Below are 16,635 nucleotides of genomic sequence, written 5' to 3'. Positions count from 1 at the left end.
CTCCCCCGTCCCTCTTCTCAGCTGTTTCTCTTTCCCTCTTTCTTTCTCCCCTTCTTTCCTCCAGTCAAGTCTGTCCCGTATTCAGCAAGTGAAAATAAAATAAACAATAAAAGGTGAATCAAATGGACCATTATGGCAAGGCTGGGATGGTCAATTTGGTAAAGTAAATCCGTTGGGCATCTTTCTTTGCCTTTAGACAATAATTCTGATGGCAAAAAGAGCCAAACGGGACAGGAAAAAAAAAAAAAAAAAAAGAGAACTTTTCCCCAACTCAGCCAATGGACCTCTGTATGATAAGGAATGTCGGCAAACTCTGAATCTATTTCCTGCACAAAAGACTGAAATTTACGGTAATTTAAACCTTTAGCTAGAATACAATTGACCTTTTGCGTTACAGTACTCATTACATGCTCCATTTTTAGGACATTACTACACAGCGTTTGCTGGTGTATGATGCAGTGATATGCTGTTAACTCACCCGTATGTTTCACATCCTGCATCTTTTACTCGAATCCTGCCGAATACTTCTCTTTTTTCACCACACATTGCGGGTGCTCTATCTGTTGTAAGTCCAACAGGTTTGTCCCAGGGCAGACCTGGATGACCTCTAATTTTCTGCTTTTTAAATTCAGATAAAACTGAGGTTATTCAGCCCTGAACATTTTAGAAATATGGTATCTAACCAGATTCTTACTCTGTATGGCATTACCTTGGCCTCCAGTAACACTGTGAGGAACCGTGAAGTAATTTTTGACCAGGATATGTCCTTCAATGCACATATTAAACAAATATGTAGGACTACTTTCTTTCATTTGCGCAACATCTCTAGAAATCCTGTCTCAGCACGACGCTGGAAAACTAGTTCATGCATTCATTACTTCTAGGCTGGTCTACTGTAATTCTTTATTATCAGGATGTCCAAAAAAACTGCCTGAAAAGTCTTCATTTAATCCAAAATGCTGCACAAGAGTACTGACGGGGACTAGAAAGAGAGAGCATATTTCTCCAGTACTGGCTTCTCTTCATCGACTCCCTGTTAAATCCAGAATTGAATTGAAAATCCTGCTCCTCACATACAAGGTCTTAAATAATCAGGCCCTCATCTTATCTTAATGACCTTGTAGTACCATATCACCCTTTTAGAGCACTTTGCTCTCACTCTGCAGGCCTACTTGTTGTTCCTAGAGTATTTAAAAGTAGAATGGGAGGAAGAGCCTTCACTTTTCAGGCCCCTCTTCTATGGAACCAGTTTGGATTTTGGAGACAGACACTATCTCAACTTTATTTAGTTTAGGCTTAAAACTTTCCTTTTTGCTAAAGCATATAGTTAAGGCTGGATCAGGTGACCCTGAATCCTCCCTTAGTCATGCTGCTGTAGGTGTAGGCTGCTGAGGGATTCCAATGAGGCATTGAGCATTTCTTCTTCAGTCACCTTTCTCACTCACTATGTATTAATAGACCTCTCTGCATTGAATCATATCTGTTATTAATCTCTTTCTCTCTTCTGTCTTTATCCTGTCTTCCTTCTCTCAGCCCAACCGGTCGCAGAAGATGGCCCCGCCCCTCCCTGAGCCTGGTTCAGCCAGAGGTTTCTTCCTGTCAAAAGAGAGTTTTTCCTTCCCACTTTGGCCACAGTGCTTGCTCATAGGGGTCATATGATTGTTGGGTTTACATCTGTATGTATTATTGTAGGGTCTACCTTACAATATAAAGTGCCTTAAGGCGAATGTTGTGGTGATTTGCCGCTATATAAATAAAATTGATTTGAACCGAATTTTCTCCACAATAGATGTGTGTCGTTTGTCTTCAATGATGAGGTATCTGGAGACTGCTGTCTTCAAAAGTGTTTTGTCATGCTCAATGATGTTGTTTGACCACTGTCACTTTTCTGCAGCCATTGGTATAGCTAATTTGATTCCACCCCATGTTTTATAGGCAATCTGAGTTTGGTTAAGTCACCCTAGCACTAGTGGTTTTAACTTAATCCAGATTAATTTAGTACAAGACTCAATAGTCCAGGTGGTAGTAATCACTGTGTTTCAGAAAGGGGATTATCAAGAACTGATTAACAATTATAGATTATATAGACGCATCTTTGTTCCCTACAAGAATTATGAGGAAACACTACACAATGTGTTACTCTTCTATCACTCCCAGTTTCAACATTTTGCCCATTTTCTTCTGAACAATTTGCCTGTTGTGCTCGAGTCAGGCTATGAATGCATTATCACCCCAGGCTGCATTTCAAAATAGCACTCTATAAGCAAAGTAATGTCAGGCAGGGGGGAGAACAAATGTGCAAACCGCTGCAAAATTGAGGTCACTTTTTCTTTTGTTAGATTAACAAGTTCAATGCGGCTCCCTATGTGGATGAGAGCAAGTGGTTCAGAAGATGTGGTAGATTGTGGTGCTTGGTCTTTCCCCCAGTGGTAGGACATCTATGTACATTCTGATTAAGTTATGAAGTTTATGTGAACTTATTAGCCTTATGATTTTACAACTGAAACTTGTGTAGATATAGGACCAAATGGCATCAAATGGTTTGACTGTATAGTACAACATACCCCAAAACTTCAACATTTACATACTGACATTATATCTTAAGCTTTGATTTTTACTTCTTCAAGAAGCATGTCTCCTTTCTTAATTTGACTGATCTCACATATGGTGGAATTATATAATGTCAAGTCTGAGAGCACCAGTGATTCCAGAAAATAAAGGTGACAGTAACTCATTAGATGATCACTTTTAATTAAAAACTCTTTCATGCACCTTATTTTCTGAGACTTTCTCTCGCCATTTCTTTGAGGACTCTGTGGATTTTTCCTTCTTTTATTTCATAATCTTAATTCGCTTCCCCAGAGGCTCTGCCTGTATCTTTTCTTCCTTCCTTTTCCTTTTGCCGCTCATCTTCTCCTGAGGATCTGCCTGTATCTTTTCTTCCTTCCTTTGCCTTTTGCTCCTCATCTTCTCCAGAGGCTCCTGCTGTACTTTTTCTTTTCTCTTTTCTACTTTGGCTTCACTCTTCATCTTCTCCAGAGGCTCCTGCTGTACTTTTTCTTTTCTCTTTTCTACTTTGGCTTCACTCTTCATCTTCTCCAGAGGCTCTGCCTGTATCTTTTCTTCCTTCCTTTGCCTTTTGCTCCTCATCTTCTCCAGAGGCTCCTGCTGTACTTTTTCTTTTCTCTTTTCTACTTTGGCTTCACTCTTCATCTTCTCCAGAGGCTCCTGCTGTACTTTTTCTTTTCTCTTTTCTACTTTGGCTTCACTCTTCATCTTCTCCAGAGGCTCTGCCTGTATCTTTTCTTCCTTCCTTTGCCTTTTGCTCCTCATCTTCTCCAGAGGCTCCTGCTGTACTTTTTCTTTTCTCTTTTCTACTTTGGCTTCACTCTTCATCTTCTCCAGAGGCTCCTGCTGTACTTTTTCTTTTCTCTTTTCTACTTTGGCTTCACTCTTCATCTTCTCCAGAGGCTCTGCCTGTATCTTTTCTTCCTTCCTTTGCCTTTTGCTCCTCATCTTCTCCAGAGGCTCCTGCTGTACTTTTTCTTTTCTCTTTCCTACTTTGGCTTCACTCTTCATCTTCTCCTGAGGCTCTGCCTGTATCTTTTCTTCCTTCCTTTGCCTTTTGCTCCTCATCTTCTCCAGAGGCTCCTGCTGTACTTTTTCTTTTCTCTTTCCTACTTTGGCTTCACTCTTCATCTTCTCCAGAGGCTCCTGCTGTACTTTTTCTTTTCTCTTTTCTACTTTGGCTTCACTCTTCATCTTCTCCAGAGGCTCTGCCTGTATCTTTTCTTCCTTCCTTTGCCTTTTGCTCCTCATCTTCTCCAGAGGCTCCTGCTGTACTTTTTCTTTTCTCTTTCCTACTTTGGCTTCACTCTTCATCTTCTCCTGAGGCTCTGCCTTTATCTTTTCTTCCTTCCTTTGCCTTTTGCCGCTCATCTTCTCCAGAGGCTCTGCCTGTATCTTTTCTTCCTTCCTTTGCCTTTTGCCGCTCATCTTCTCCAGAGGCTCCTGCTGTACTTTTTCTTTTCTCTTCCCTTCTTTGTCTTCACTCTTCATCTTCTCCAGAGACTCTTCTTGTATCTCTTTCTCCTCCAGTTGTTCTTTATTTTAAGAAAATAATCATTTACTTACTGATTAACTTAACATTGTTCATATTGTGCAATATAATGTTAATATTTACCTGAGGTTACTATTGCTGCAGATGACATTCCACTTTGGTCTTTCTTGTTGTTATCTAAGACCATATGAGAAATAAATAAATACCACTTCACCTTAAAGTTCTTTGAACTTGTGTATTTTTACTACAGCTGCTGGTTTCCGGTTACCAGATCTTGGTATTGTGTCTTCAAAGAGAGTTGACTGATGAAAAGTGAGCCTCTTCAAGCATCTGGTTTGGTGAATCACCCTTTTTTCTGAACTCTTATTCACAGTCATTGCTTTGTCTTGGCTTACATAGGCCTGCTGCATCTGAAAAATGATGATCGACAAAGAAAAACAAGGTTACTTTAGCTCATCTAGATGTAATGTTCAGATTTGTTATGTAACAACTGGAATTTGGTGTTGTAATCGTAATGAGCTCATCGCCGTTTCCCTGTCCTGTACATATAAAACACAGAAATGCAAGAAGAAGAAAAAAATTATAAATCAGTTTCATGTTGGTATTTATGGTTTTAGAAACAAATCAAACTGCAAGGAATGAACTTTAGCCCCCTATTTGTGAGTAAAAGCATTTTGTAATAGTGCACCACTATAAGTGCCTGTGCTGATTTGTTAGCAAATAGTTTTTGGACCGTCCAAGTCCTCAGAACTCACTGCTGGTATTATACATACACCAGCACGATCATTAGATTTACTGCAGCTTTCTACTCCTCCTCATGACCTCACTAAAAATGGACTGCAGCTAACTCACCTCTTCCTCAAACACATCTTTTCTGAATTGTCTTTGAATTTATCTGGTGAAGGTTTCCCATCATGTTCCATCCTCTTCGAATAAGCTGAGTTCTTCTTCTTCTTCTGGCTCCTCCCTTTAGGGGTCACTATAGTGGATCATCTGCCTCCATCTTATTCTATCCATAGCCGCCTCCTCGTTCATACCAACCCTATCTATATCCTCCATCACTACATCCACAAACTTCTTCTAAGGGCTTGCTCTTTCCCTCCTGCCTGGCAGCTCCATATGGAACAATATATTCACTATGCCTCTTCTACATATGTCCAAATCATGTCAGCTTTGCCTCTCTAACTTTGTCTCCAAACCGCTCAACATGAGCTGTCTCTCTAATGCACTCATTTCTAATCTTCTCCATTCTGGTCACTCCCAAACAAATCCTAGCTTGAGCCCTGCCATCCCCTGCCTGGCCTTTTGCACTGCTTGTTGCTTCGGATGCTTGACTCCAGGTATTTAAAATCATGTACCTTCAATACCTTTACTCCTTGCATATTTCATATGAGCTGACCATCTGACGTCAAAGAATACAAAGACATATTTTGTTGAATGCATTGAAACTGAGAACAAATTTTACCTTTTCCGTGGCCACTTTGTGAATCATTTGTCCCAAATGTTCTGCTTCATCCTTTGAATCATCTTTAGATTCATCCTGTGTGGGTCTGCTATCATGTGTCCCATCCTCTTCAGATGCTGCCGCCATCTGTTTTCAGAGAAGACAACAATATGTTTGGTCATTTTTGATAGATAGATTGTGGAAGCACTTAAACTGAGGATGAATTTCACCTCTCTTTGTGGCATAGGACACCCAGTTTTGTTTTTCTTGGCTAACTTAGGAATCCTTTTACGTTCTTGTTCTTCCTCCTCTTCTGAATAGCCTTCAGATTCATCCTGTGTGGGTTTCCAGTCATCTGTCCCATCATCGTCAGATGAGCTAACAGACTGCTTTTAGAGCAGAAAAAAATATATTTTACTCATTTTTCATGGATGTTTGGAAACAAAACACTTACACCTTTAACTGCAGGAGAAGAAACTCTGCTGGATTTTTCCTGCCCACCTTAGGAACCCATTCCCTCGCTTCATCCTCCTCCTCCTCTTCTGGATTGTCTTCTTGTGTGAGTTTCCCCACATCTGTCCTATCATTTTTGTAAAAGATGACCATCTGATTTTAGAAAAGTAAAAGTAAAAAGGTAAAAGATTAGTAATCAGTGAAAACACTAAAAACAAGCACAAGAACATACATTACATACTTTTCTCTTGCGCAACTGGTATGTCACTTTTTGTAGATGCTCCACCCCCTTTTTCAAATCCTGTTTAGTTTCTCTTATTGTGGCTCCGGCACTACCGGCACCCTCACCCTGACCTGGGCTCACCATCTGTTTATGGTACAAATTAAATATGTTTTGTTCATGATGGAGTAAATGATTATATATGAAAGAAGTGCAACCAATCAAAACTCTTACCAAGGGAATCAGGGCACACATACCTTGTTACTGCTACACTGGAAGAGCGTTCTGTCTAAAAGCTCCTCTGTTCCTGATGACTGCTGCTCTTCCTTGTCAGATCCTTCACTGTCCTCGTCCTGCACAGATCCTCTGTCCTCTCTCCTTTTCCTTTTATTTGCTGCATATGTTGCAATTGCATTGGTGGTCAGTGCTCGGCTCTGGAGTGTGTCCTCTGCAGGGTCCTCAGCTGTACAAAGCAATATCACTAAATATTAGTAAATGTAAGTGTATAGATAAATATATGACTTCACTTTAGCTTATTTAAATAACCTTGATAAAATCTTTTGGCTGTGATGGCAGCATGGCACATAAATGTTGCCACTCTGTCGTAAGATTTACGTCCCAACTGTCGCTTGGCCTGAAAGAATAATGTTTTAAAAAGAAACCACATGAATAAAACCCATGACACTTCAACCTACTTCATTGTGTGTCAAAAAATAAAAATGAAAGGTTTTCTCACGGAAGTGCTACAGGAGGAACGTAGCATGTTGAAGGTGGGGGCAATCCCCAGATTCATCATCTCCCAGGCTGCCTTGAAAAATACCGGTAGTCTATGAAGAACATCTCCACTAGAACTGTGGAAAAAAGTCGGTGCCTCCGAACCGCCTTCAACATACTCTCTGATATGATTGTAACGCTGCAACCAGGTATACTCATTCTTGTACAGGGGGACAGCTGCTTGCCCATGGTATCTTTGAGTTTGGTGCTGTTTAACCTAATACATGAAAAGACATGTGTTAGGTTTTGTATTGTTTATTGTCATTTATGCTTAGAAATATTTACTTATGTATGCTTAGAGTTTTATAATTAGTTTTAGATTGGTAGAGGTTTGATCCTTAATAGTCTGCAAACTTTGTGTGCATTAGAGAGCACTCTGGGAGCATGGGAGAGGTCGTACCTTCTCTTATTGTTTTATGGTAGGATAAACGTGGCTATATATGTTTTAGGCTAAGTGCCTTTTGTTTAGATGAACTGTTGGACTTCCAGACCAGCAGGTTTAGGGAAGTCACACACACACACACACACAGTATTCTTTGTTCACATGTATACCTATGTAAGATGTTATATGTTAATGACCCTATGCATATTCATGTAACCACAATAAAAGGAGTGCTATGGGGAACCTGGCTGAGAGTCTGACGGGGGTCAAGTGGTGGAACGACACTTGACTCCAGGCAGGTCTCCCTCATGCATGAGTAACACGAAGAACTTTGCCTACTTGGTGTTCAATGCTTTTGCTGTGTAATTATATTGTCTTCAACGTTCCAGAGAATAGGTTCAAGCTACAAACCTATCAACATGTTTATTCAGCTGAATAAAAAAATGTCTATGTATACTTAGATTTATATAGTTTTAGTACATACACGGATGATGCGGGCACCCTGCTTAGCTTTTTCTGCCATGTCAACCTCCTCAGTAGTCATGTTGATGATCACTCCCTTTCGGTGGCCAGTTATGGCAATAATATATCCGCCCAACAGTCCAAAAAAATTTTTTACTATTGATCTGTTCTGGGGTTGCTTCTCGAGGTAATCTGTAAAAGCACAAAGAGAATACTGTATGTATCAATATGCTATGGTAACACATACACTGCATTTACATTTACATGTTCAGTCCCTTTGTGCCGATTATAGAGGGACTTTACAAGCACCATGTCTCAAGGACCAAAGGTCTTAAAATATAAAACATATGTAATAAAAAATGATCAGAGTGGTAAAAAGAGCTTTTCTCACTTTTCCTAATTATAAAGTAGTTTTATTCTTAATCTAAGAGAAATCACAATGTAAATCTGATCAATATATAGATAACAAATGCAAAAGTGTTTGAGTAGTACAAATGGCTGCTATAATGACTGAGTCCTCTGTGTGTGTGTGTGTGTGTGTGTGTGTGTGTGTGTGTGTGTGTGTGTGTGTGTGTGTGTGTGTGTGTGTGTGTACACATGATCCAACTTCAAGCTAGGCAGTTTTGTGTGTGTGTCTGAAGGACAACAGGAAAGTAAGAACTGTGCCACCACCTCGTCACACACATAATCCAGAATACATAAAACAAATGAAATGTGTAAGTTAACCAGTGTAATGAATCAGAGAATAGAATAACAGTGATTCTAATAACAGGCCTCAGAGTGTCTGACCTTGGTGTGTGTGATGTATGATGTGACACAGTGGAGCAACTAATCTCAAAGAATATCTGATAAACAAAATGTATGTTTTCATAAAAAAAAAGGTTGCATAAAAAGTAAAGAAATAAATGGCAATTAACTGAATTCTAAAAAGCATTTGAATTGAAAATTGGATTATGTTACAATGAATGTTCATGTGAAAATGTCCTAAAGACAAATCTAACTGAAGTATAATCACATAAACTGAATGAAACAAAGGGCATTACATCCAGATGTGATAGAATGTAAATTCCTTATGTTAAGAATAACAATGAAAATGTAATGAAGTGTTTTACAAGTTTAAACATTTTTTACTTTTTGTTAAATCTTGTCAGATAGATAGACATTGATAGATGAGGTGTGGGAAGATGTGACGTCCGGCAGGAGAGGGGGGAGGAAGGGTGAGAAGGTGAAAAAGTGAGGTAAAGAAAAGATTTTTGTCTTCTGCAAGATGAGCAGCCCAAAAGATTGGATCGAAGGGGTTCACAGTTGAAAACCTGTCCAACCTGTGAATTCATTCCTTTTCTTCTGCTCATTGTTGCTGTGTTAGGCAGTTAATTTAGAAGGATTTTGATTTACATCATACTTCCAGTGGATGCCCAGCTGCTTGCTCATCCTTCCTCCAACCTCTCCTCACCAAAGAAAAGAACAAACTCAACATTACCTCAGAGCAGCTTAGTTGTATAAGTAGAGTTTAAGTAATCTGATTATTTTGGGGGGATTTTTTTTTCTCTTATGCCTTTAATAAAATTTCCTGCCATTAATGTCTAAATTGTGGACACGTTTTATGAAACAATAAAGGTAAAAGTCTTAGTATTATTCTTTATAAGTGCAAATAGCTCTTACACTTTGCTCTAGCCATAATAATGAAAATAATCTTTCCAATCATTCCAGAAATAACAAGATCAAAATGTGCAGGGCTCCATCTTAATGCAGAGCTGCACATATTTCACTGCGATGGTGATGTGTTTTAGCTCTGGCTTCATGTGCATTACATTGACCAAGCTGCACATTATTCTTCAATTTAAACTGGGCATCAGAGAAACGTAGTCATCAGACAGAAAAGACATGAAATCCATTTCAATGTGTGGTTCACATTGACTGTGTCAGCTCCCAAACAGACAAAAAACAAACTAAAAACCAGCAATAAACAACTAAAACATAAAAAAAAAAAATCACAAAGAAAGAGCAATACAGTATCCATACCTGAACCAAAGAGTAAAACAGTGAAATGTGGATTATTAAATATTAGGTCTCTCTCCTCCAAGTCTCAGTTAGTACATGACTTAATAATTGATCAACAAATTGATTTACTCTGCCTTATATAAAAACCTTGTTGCAGCAAGATGATTAGGTTAGTTTAAATGAATTAACACTCCGGAGTTATTCTAGCTACCAGAAATCTCGAAGCGCAGGCCAAGGGGGTGGTGTGGCAGCAATTTTTCACATCAGCCTATTAATTAACCAAAGACCAAGACAGACTTTTAATTCATTTGAAAGCCTGATGCTTAGCCTTGTCGACCCCAGCTGTAAAATTCAGAAACCAGTCTTACTTGTTATCATATATCGCCCACCTGAGCCTTACACACAGTTTCTCTCTGATTTCTCAGACTTTTTATCTGATTTAGTGCTGAGCTCCGATAAAATAATTAGTGTGGGTGATTTTAACATCGATGTAGATGCTAAAAATGACAGCCTCAACATGGCATTTAATCTGTTATTAGACTCAATTGGCTTCTCTCAAAATGTAAAAGAACCCACCCACCACTTTAATCACACTGGCATAGAAACTGAACATTTAACAGTGTTTCCTCTCCTGTCTGATCATTTCCTGATAACATTTACATTTACAATAATTGATTACACAGCAGAGGAGAGTAGACTTTATCACAGTAGATGTCTTTCTCAAAGCACTGTAACTATGTTTAAGAATATAATCAACTCTTAGTACCATTGAATGTTAGACTCTATTTCTCCAATTGATCTTTCTGAGTTAACTTCAATAATTACTTACTTACTTCAAACCATCAACGTGTCTTTTAGACCCCATTCCTACAAAACTGCTCAAAGAAGTCCTGCCATTAATTAATTCTTCAATCTTAAATATGATAGGACAATCTCCAAGCTTCCTTTCATATCAAAAATCCTTGAAAGAGTAGTTGTCAAAACGCTAGGAGATCATCTGCAGAGCAATGGTTTATTTGAAGAGTTTCAGTCAGGTTTCAGAGTTCATCACAGCACAGAAAAAGCTTTAGTGAAGGCTACAAATGATCTTTTTATGGCCTCTGACAGTGGACTCATCTCTGTGCTTGTCCTGCTAGACCTTAGTGCAGCGCTTGATACTGTTGACCATAATATCCTATTAGAGCGATTAGAACATGCTGTAGGTATTACAGGTACTGCACGGCAGTGGTTTGTATCATATCTGTCTAATAGACTCCAATTTGTACATGTAAATGGAGAGTCCTCTTCACACACTGAGGTCAATTATGGAGTTCCACAGGGTTCGGTGCTAGGACCAATTCTGTTTGAATTATATCTGCTTCCCTAGGCAGTATCATTAGAAGACATAGCTATGTCTATGCTATGCTATGCAGATGACACCCAGCTCTATCTATCCATGGAGCCAGATAACACACACCAATTAGTTAAACTGCAGGAATGTCTTAAAGACATAAAGACCTGGATGGCCGCTAACTTTCTGCTTCTTAATTCAGATAAAACTGAGGTTATTGTACTTGACCCTGAAAATCTTAGAAATATGGCATCTAACCAGATTCTTACTCTGGATGGCATTACCTTGGCCACCAATAACACTGTGAGGAACCTTGAAGTAATTTTTGACCAGGATATGTCCTTCAACACACATATTAAACAAATATGTAAGACTGCTTTCTTCCATTTGCGCAACATCTCTAAAATTAGAAATATCCTGTCGGCAGAGTGACGCTGAAAATCTAGTTCACTTCTAGGCTGGTCTACTGTAATTCATTATTATCAGGATGTCCAAAAAAACTGCCTGAAAAGCCTTCAATTAATCCAAAATGCTGCAGCAAGAGTCCTGACAGGGACTAGAGAGAGAGAGCATATTTCTCCTGTTTTGGCTTCCCTTCATCGACTCCCTGTTAAATCCAGAATTGAATTCAAAATCCTGCTCCTCACATACAAGGTCTTAAATAATCAGGCCCCATCTTATCTTAATGACCTTGTAGTACCATATCACCCTTTTAGAGCACTTCACTCTCACACTGCAGGCCTACTTGTTGCTCCTAGAGTATTTAAATATAGAATGGAAGGCAGAGCCTTTAGTTTTCAGGCCCCTCTTCTATGGAACCAGCTTCCAGTTTGGATTCGGGAGACAGACACTATCTCTACTTTCAAGATTAGGCTTAAAACTTTCCTTTTTGCTAAAGCATATAGTTAGGGCTGGACCAGGTGACCCTGAATACTCCCTTCTCTGCATTGAATCATATCTGTTATTAATCTCTGTCTCTCTTCCACATCATGTCTTTATCCTGTTTTCCTTCTCTCTCTCACCGGTCGAAGCAGATGGCCCCGCCCCTCCCTCAGCCTGGTTCTGCCAGAGGTTTCTTCCTGTTAAAAGGGAGTGTTTCCTTCCCACTGTTGCCAAAGTGCTTGCTCATAGGGGTTCATATGATTGTTGGGTTTTTCAATCATATGACCACCTAATCAAGGCAACTTTTGTTGTTATTTGGTGCTATATAAATAAAATTGAATTGAATCACGGTGATGTAAAGAACTGTAGGGGCTATGTCTTAACCCAGACCACAAACAATTTTACTTAAGAGGGATTATACAATCTATTTACAGATTTAAGCGTTGCAGTGATCCATACCCAGTGCGGCAGCAATCTTCTGGGGAGCCTCTTCAATGAACAAAGCATGTTTTTCTGCTTGGACAAGTCTGTCTGAAAACAAATGTAAGCACAATCCCTTAGACAGTTTACCTACTTTAAAGACATAATGTTAATAAAAGAGGTAGAGATATGTATTATAGACATACTAGACTTAGATCTCTGCACATTCAGCTGGTGCACGACTACTTCACGGCCAACATCTCTGTTACGTGCCCTCAGTTCGACCAAAAGGGTGTTGAACCTTTTTTTTCCAAGTCTGACTTGTGGTGGTGACATGTTTAATATATATTTCGTGAAAGCAACAGCATCCATGAGATAAGCTTTCTGAGTTGTTGGTTTAAACCCTTTTGCTTGCAGGTGTGCTAGAAAACTCCAAAGTCAAAAATACAAATTAGTTCATGTGTTAAACTGTATATGCACACATGTATATAGAAACTAATAATCATTCAAATTAAGCACTTACTCACGGACTTTTCCATGGTTCCTCAGAAACAGAAGGTCAACATTTGGAATTTCTGGGTCTGCCATGAATTCCAGAAAATGGATGACATGAGTGGCTCGCTGCCTTGCATTTTGACATAGTTTTCTGCTAGGGTCCACACCTTCTGCATGGGCCCTAAATTCCTCCACAAGTCTTACTGATGAGGCAAGAACAGACATCATATCAAAGTAAAGTTATATTGCACTCATTTTTAGGCCTCAGGTCTTTTACATCAGGGGGATTTTATTGACAAAAGACAAATCTTTTTTCAAGCTTCTCAATGCATAAAGAAAACCTCAATGAAGAGCAATTCTTAGAAGAACTCACTCTTCACAAATGAACTGAGTAAGGATTGCTATCCGAGGATGGTCAGTCATACTATGTAAGATTATCTCCAGTTAATACATTTTACAGTAGTAAGTTTGATAAGATATATTATTTACCATAGTGAGGGGCTTTGCTGGGTGAAAACCGTTTACATCTGCTATATTTAACCTGAAATAAAAAGGATCATTAAGCAGATTTGTTTATCAAAAGTAAATGAAAGAATGTTTTACAATGAGGTGTACAATCATACGAGGTAAACAATACTCACATTTGCACGCTTGGTTGAAGAGTGTATCTGCTTGAGCTCATGATTCCTTTCAATTTCACACTCTAGCAACTGCTTCACCACCTGTAGCTCAGTGAACAGTATCTGACAGTGTTTGCAACCAGGAGCAGGTGTCCTCAGGAGAGGCCTTCCCCTCCATTGCTGTACTGCATAGTAAGGTGCACTGCTTGGGATTAACACATCAGGAGATACCACTGTTGAATGACAAGTAACCTTGCTGCTGGAGATAGAAGGAGGCTGCATAATTGGGATGGTGTGGTCACTGAGAGTGTCACTGGCAGAGAGAGGAGGCTGTAGGTTTGGTCTGGTAGAGTCACTGGGAGCCTCGCTGTCAGAGGGAGGAGCAGGCCGATGGTTCAGTGTATCATGGTCACTGGGAGCCTCGCTGTCAGAGTCAACGGAATCGTCTCGAGCAGGCTGGTGGATCAGTGTATCATGGTCACTGTGAGCCTCGCTGTCAGAGGGAGGAGCAGGCCGGTGGATCAGTGCAGCATGGTCACTGTGAGCCTCGCTGTCAGAGGGAGGAGCAGGCCGGTGGATCAGTGCAGCATGGTCACTGTGAGCCTCGCTGTCAGAGGGAGGAGCAGGCTGGTGGATCAGTGCAGCATGGTCACTGTGAGCCTCGCTGTCAGAGGGAGGAGCAGGCTGGTGGATCAGTGTATCATGGTCACTGGGAGCCTCGCTGGAAGAGGCTATAGCAGAAGCAACCTTTGACCCTTCCTCCAGTGCCCTAAAGATGCCCTCCTCAATTACAGCATCATCCACTTCATCCATGTGTGAGACCATTTGCGGTGTGGGATTTGATGCCCTCAGAAGTGCCAGTTCTTTAGCAACGTGTCTGTCCTTGGCCTTTTGCATGTAAAGTTTAATCATAGGTTTCTGAAAAAGTTGGTATTAGATGTGATTAGGATTAAATTTAAACAGTTTTCTGTGTAACCATATATCAAAACTGTCAGTATTTTACTTATTTGGGCATCCTTCATGTTTTTATCTATGCACACAACATGCTTTCTAGAGCTCGAGGAACATTATATAAATACAGCATACGGACAAAGAAAGAACCACCGTATTCTTCTATGGAAACTGGAAGACTTTCATTTCACCAGAGTAACAAATATGTAAAATGCAAGGTGCTAAATGTAAGTCCCTTTAACATAAACATCTGATTCCAGAGATCAAGGCTGCCTCACCAACACACAAAAACCACATAGAGACACCACAAGTCAACTAGAAAGTGCATTTTCTGAAGAAACTGCAGTGTGAATGCTTGAATCTGAATGTATGCACTGAAATGAATTAGTTACTGAATTTAAGTTAAAAATCTTGAATGAGATAAAAAAAAAACCCGAATTTAACCTAAAAACAAAAGTGCTGAACTGCTAAAAGCTGAAGGTTACACAGAAGAAGAAGTTGGAAAAAAGCTGAAAATGTTTTAATTGTAAATTAGAAAAACCTAAGAAATGAGAAAAGAACATTTAGAGTCAGAAAACATCTGAAAGAATATTAAAAGGTCATATTCTTTGAATCACTGAATGACTAAAATGTGATCCCTCCACTTGGACCCACACAGTTTAAAAAGTTTACATCTCTGAGCTTTGAAAGACAAGATGTTGGAAAAAGAACAACGATGGCGACGTTTTGAGGGTAAAATGATGGCTTTAACACTGTGGACACAGCAGCAGTTGAAAGAGAAGTGTTTAAGATGAATTTTGGCAGAGTGGCAGAGAGAGCTCATTAAGCAGGCAGGTGTGAGCCTGGTTGCTATAGTGACCGCACCCAATGGCTCCATACACACGTACACAGACATGCACCTCACTTTTGCTGCTTAAAATGAACAGAAAAGTCAGGCCGAAACAAATCGCTCCCAAATGAAAAGTAAAAGTCGTATTGACAAAATTCTTTCACTGTGAGCGACAGCAATGTCTAGTCTACCTAATTCTCAGTTTTCATGCCTGTGGAGCTTATTATATGGACGTGGTGACAGTGGAAAGACACCATGCTCTTCTGATTTTCAAACGAACCTTCTGAGCCATTTTAACATTAGAGTCTATGGAAGAGTTGGAGGGAGGAGGCTGTGCATTGGTGACATTTATGAAAGAACCATAACACCTAGTACAATAGTAAACACATTGGATGAAAGAGGACAGCCATGGCTACGTTTTGAGGGTAAAATCATACCTGTAGAGCAAACGCTGCGGACACAGCAGCAGTTTTAAAAAAGATTTTAAGATTAATTTTTTTGCTCCTCTCACTCTAGCAGTTGAGCTGCCTCACTCTAGCCCCAACATTCCGTCCCATACACACCCATTATAAACTCTGAAACGGGTGAAAAAACATCATGAAACTTAAACTGGAACTGAAGAAAAAGTATAATAGATATTGAAAAGATAAATACAAGTTGAATAGTTGAATGTCTTGTCTTCGTTTTAAAGTTTGAATGGTGGCTCTATGTGAACGTATGTTGAAGTAGTAAGAGTTTAAAAATGAGTAAGTTGAATGAGAATTTGAAGGGTCTCCCCATTGAAATACATGGGAAATTTTTGTTGAATAAAGTTGAATAAAATTAAAAATATAAATGTTAAAAATGAGAAAAGTAGAAGCACACCATTCCAAAAGAAGAGGAATCTAATGGTGTTTGAATGGTTTTTCTAAGTTGAACGGTTTTGAAGGAGATAGTCGGCGAAAAACGTACGGAATAGGAAAAAATAACTAGAAAGTGCATTTTCTGAAGAAACTGCAGTGTGAATGCTTGAATCTGAATGTATGGACTGAAATGAATTAATTGCTGAATTTTGAGTTAAAAATTTTGAATGAGATAAAAAAAAAAAAAAACTGAATTTAACCTGAAAACAACAGTGCTGAACTGCTAAAAGCTGAAGGTTACACAGAAGAAGAAGTTGGAAAAAAACTGAAAATGTTTTAAATGTAAATTAGAAAACCCTAAGAAATGAGAAAAGAACATTTAGAGTCAGAAAACATCTGAATGAATATTAAAAGGTCACATTCTTTGAATCACTGAATGACTAAAATGTGATCCCTCCACTTGGACCCAC

General features: G+C 39.3%; 1 long non-coding RNA gene and 1 pseudogene across 1 annotated transcript; one reads left to right on the top strand and one right to left on the bottom strand.

Annotated features, from left to right (window-relative positions):
- Window positions 1–5,770: 5,770 nt before the first annotated feature.
- On the bottom strand, window positions 5,771–6,469 carry LOC146649005 (uncharacterized). Its single transcript, XR_014908076.1, has 3 exons — window positions 6,199–6,469; window positions 6,006–6,110; window positions 5,771–5,893 (listed from the first exon to the last, which is right to left on the bottom strand). It is a non-coding gene; the product is annotated as an uncharacterized LOC146649005 (long non-coding RNA).
- A 469-nt stretch (window positions 6,470–6,938) lies between these two features.
- LOC146649004 (uncharacterized) lies at window positions 6,939–10,559 on the top strand (annotated as a pseudogene).
- The last annotated feature ends 6,076 nt before the right edge of the window (window positions 10,560–16,635 follow it).

This window comes from Rhamphochromis longiceps, linkage group LG17, assembly GCF_057381845.1.
Source record: "Rhamphochromis longiceps isolate RC_006_pf linkage group LG17, R_longiceps_female_GT1.1, whole genome shotgun sequence".
Taxonomy (NCBI): Eukaryota; Metazoa; Chordata; class Actinopteri; order Cichliformes; family Cichlidae; genus Rhamphochromis; species Rhamphochromis longiceps.
This window is presented reverse-complemented; position numbering and strand designations above follow the sequence as displayed.